At 51.0% G+C, this 4,396-nt stretch overlaps 1 pseudogene; it reads left to right on the top strand.

The window, feature by feature from the left end:
• Positions 1-226: 226 nt before the first annotated feature.
• Positions 227-1,998, top strand: LOC102755465 (annotated as a pseudogene).
• The last annotated feature ends 2,398 nt before the right edge of the window (positions 1,999-4,396 follow it).

Raw genomic sequence — 4,396 nt, forward strand, 5'->3', positions numbered from 1 at the left:
TGAGCACTGGCTCAGACCAGCATAGAACCCACAACCTGGGCATGTGCCCTGACTGGGAACTGAACCATGACCTACTGGTTCATAGGTTGATGCTCAACCACTGAACCACACCAGCCAGGCAATAGAAATATATTAAACGCAGTTGATAAGTGTGGGGAAGCATGGGGTTTGGTTGGAAAGTCTGTGGGGGGGATTCCCCGTTACGCCGGAGGCCCCTCTTGAACACATGACGCTCCGTGAGAGAAGCCAGACCCAAAAGGCCACACAGAGTGTGATCCCATTTCTGTGAAATGCCCAGAACAGGCACATCCATAAAGACAGGAAGTGGATCAGAGGCTGGGGAGGGAGATGAGGGTGACTAGTAATGGGAAGGATTTTTTTGGGGGGGAGATGATGAGGATGTTCTGGAATTAATAGTATTGATGGTTGGGCAATTCTATGAATATACTAGAAACCATTGAATTTTATAATTTATTTCTTCTGCATAGTTGTGGGGTTTTTTAAATCCTCACCTGAGGATACGTTTTTTAATTGATTTTGGAGAGAGGGGAAGGGAGAAAGAGAGGCAGAAACATCGATGTGATAGAGAAGCATTGATTGGTTGCCTCCCAGCCCCTACCGAAGATCGAACCTGCAGCCTAGGTAAGTGCCCTGACCAGGGGCCGAACCCACAACCTTCTGGTGTAGGGACGATGCTCCAGCCAACGGACCTGGCCCAGGGCTCTGCGTCGTTTTAAAATCTATATTTTCCCGGTACAATTTATACAACGCCGGTGGGTTTACTAAAAAAGTCTGTTCCAGCCCGCCTGGCGAGGCTCATTGATTGAGCGTCGACCTAGGAACCAGGAGGTCACAGTTCAATTCCCAGGCAGGGCACATGCCCGGGTTGCGGGCTCGATCCCCAGTGAGGGGCGTGCAGGAGGCAGCCGGACAATGAATCTCTCTCCTCGTTGATGTTTCTATCTCGCTCTGGCTCTCCCTTCCTCTCTGAAATCTATAAAGATATATTTAAAAAACAAAACAAAGAGTCTGTTCTAACTCACCATTTCACTTATCCCACCAGTTCATCGTTCTAGGAGCAGACCCTTCCCACAGTCCTTTCCCCAGCGTTACTGAGGATGATCGACCTATAGCAGTTGTATGTATTCATTGGCACCAAGCTGATGGAGCTGAGGCTTCCGGCTGCTGGCAAGCCTCTGGGCGGGGCCTGAGCCGCAAGACTAAGCACCACCCGGCGGCGGCGGCGGCGGAGGACACACTCACCACAGACACGGGCTTCCTGTGGGCCACGGAGCTCACATGGGGGAAGAGAAGCCCGTTGCATCGCTGGCTAGCTCTGTGGAGGGAGCAAACAAGGTGACGTGTGTGAAAGCTTTGAAAACCACATGCAATGGTGGAGTGGGTGACGTCATCGTGGTGGGAGAAGCACAGAGGCTCAGCAGAAGAGATGGGGGGTGGAGACCAGCTCCAGGCTGGACTCAGCCGTGATTCTGTCGTCCATGAGCCTTCCCCTGGGAGAGCTGGGGAGCCGCTCTGCAGAAGATGAGCGGGCAGCGCGGGGGTTTTCACAGAAAGGGGACCTTAGTGCCGAGGGCCAGGCGGTGCTGTCTGATGAGCTGTCTCTCTGCACACGAGGGGCCTAATGTTTGAAAAACTAGGTCGGGGTGTTTTGGCCCAGGTTTCCCCCTCCCTAGTAAAACGGCAGAAGACTCGCTTCCATGACTTGCCTTGTGGGGCCTCGGGTCTGCTGGGCAACAGCAACCTCATCTGGATCCACCCTACACCTGAGCACCGGGAGAGGGATGCAGGGGGCTTCATTCCAGTTCCCTCCCCCCGTGCACGTAGCTCTCAAATGACAACAACGCAAACTGGGTGTAACCCACAGCCTCACCAAGCGAGGTTCTCCAGCAGGGCAGCCTCAGGGGCCCAAAGCAGGAGCTCGGACCCGGGCTCTGTGTGCACCACACCACGAAGCAGCCTGCTCACCGGTGGGAATGAAGGAAGACCAGCCAGCCACTGCAGGAAGGGCAGTAGTTCTTCAAAAAGCCAAACCTGGAGCCCTGGCAGGTGTGGCTAAGTTGGTTGGAGCATCGTCCTGTACGCCAAAGGGTCACGAGTTTGATTCCTGGTCAGGGCACATACCCGGGTTGTGGGTTTGATCCCAGTTGGCGTGCGTGCAGGAGGCAACCTATCGATATATCTCTCTTACATCAATGTTCCTCTCCCCCTCCTCCTCTCTTCCTCTCTGTCTAAAATCAATAAAATCATATCCTCAGGTCCTAGCTGCTTTGGCTCAATGGCTAGAGCATTGGCCTATGGGCTGAAGGGTCCCCGGTTCGATTCCAGCCAAGGGCACATGCCTGGGTTGCAGGCTCGATCTCCAGTAGAGGGTGTGCAGGAGGCAGCCAATCAATGATTCTCTCTCATCATTCGTGTTTCTATCTCTCTCTCCCTCTCCCTTCCTCTCTAAAATCAATAAAATACATTTTTTAAAAATCATATCCTCAGGATTAAAACATAATAATAATAATAAAAAGGCCGGTACAGCTGGTATGGCTCAGTGGTTGAGCATCGACCCATGAACCAAGAGCTGCCCAGTTTGATTCCCCGTCAGGGCACAGACCCAGGCTCAGTGCATGCAGGAGGCGGCCAATCGATGTTTCTTTGCCGTCAGTGTTTTCATCTCTCTATCCCTCTCCCTTCCTCTCTCTCTAAAAATATCAATGAAAACATACCTTTTTTTAAAAAGCCAAACTTAGTTACCTCTGTCCCAGCAATGCCACTGCTAGGTCTCTACCCCAGATAAACAAAATCAGCTATTCAAACAAAATATGTGTATGACTGTTTGCAGCAGCACAATTCACAACAGCCACAGAGCAAAACAGCAGTGAACAGACCAACACTACGTGGTTCAGCCACGCACTGAAGTGTTATTCGGCCATAAAAAGGAGCGAAGCCAATACAATACACAGATGCTGTATTATAGAATTGTACACCTGAAACCTATATCATTTTATTAACTAGTGTCACCCCAATAAATTCAATGAAAAATTTTTTAAAAGGGAGTGAAGCGCTGACACTCGCTACAACGTGGACGGACTTTGAACATACGGCGCTCAGTGAGGGAAGCCAGACAAAAGGCCATGCAATGTGATTCCATTTATGTGAAATATCAGCGCAGGCACATCCACAGACAGGCAGTGGGTTAATGCCAGGGGCTGGGGAGGCGATGGGGGAGCGGCTACTAATAGGGATAGGGCTTCTTGTTAGAGTGGTGGAATGTTCTGGAACTAGATAGAGGTGATTGAAAATATAGTAAATGTCACTTAAAATGATTAATTCTATGTTATGTGAATTTCACTTCAATTTTTTTTATTGTTTTATGGCTTAAAGTATTACAAAGGGTATTACAGATGTGTCCTTTTTTCCCCCCCTGCCCTTGACAATCCCCTGGCCTCCCCTACCCCCCAGTCACTTCAATTTCTTAAAAAGGAGCCTGGCCTGTGTAGCTCAGGTGGTTGAATGTCATCTCATGCACAGGAGGTCAGGGCACATGCCCGGGTGGTGGACTTGATCCCCAGTTCGAGGTGTGCAGGAGGCAGCTGATCGCTGTTTCTATCTCCCTCCCTTCCTCTCCCTGAAAAATCAATGAAAGCATGTTTTTTATAAAAAGGATTCGTGCTCAAAGTAGCTTTGCTCCCGGATTGTTCACACCCTGTGCTGGCCGCAGTGATGGGCCTGTGTAACAGTAAAGGCCCTAGGATAGCCCCTGTGAGGACTGGCCCAGGTCCCAATGCCCCAGTACCCTGAGAACAGTCTCATTGGAGCAGCTGCAGCCCCCTGGTGCGGGGACCATGCGGAGGCCTGGCTGGTGCTCGCTGGTCTGTCCTGCTTCCTTCCTGGAGGAGGTCACAGTCACACCGAGGGAGGTTTCCTCTCTAAGGGTCGAAGGCTCTCCACAGACCAGTGCCTCAGCTCCACACGGGGCAACCCTGGTCCCTCCTTTAGAGACACATGGAGGCTCAGGGTGGTGAACAGCTCCTGAAATCCGCTCCCCCCGCCCCCAGGACCCCACCCAGGTCAGTCTGCCTCCAAGTGCGAGCCCACTGGGCACCAGGCATGGGGGACATAAATACACACACATCGGTGTGGATCCAGCTGAGGACCTGGGAGAATGATTTTGTTTTGTTTTAATTTCTCTTTATTGCCCTGGCCGGTTTGGCTCAGTGGATAGAGCAGTGGTTCTCAACCTTCTGGCCCTTTAAATACAGTTCCTCATGTTGTGATCCAACCATAAAATTATTTTCGTTGCTACTTCATCACTGTAATGTTGCTACTGTTATGAATCGTCATGTAAATATCTGATATGCAGGATGGTCTTAGGCGACCCCTGTGA

This window comes from Myotis davidii, unplaced genomic scaffold (genome assembly GCF_000327345.1).
Source record: "Myotis davidii unplaced genomic scaffold, ASM32734v1 scaffold198, whole genome shotgun sequence".
Classification (NCBI taxonomy): domain Eukaryota; kingdom Metazoa; phylum Chordata; class Mammalia; order Chiroptera; family Vespertilionidae; genus Myotis; species Myotis davidii.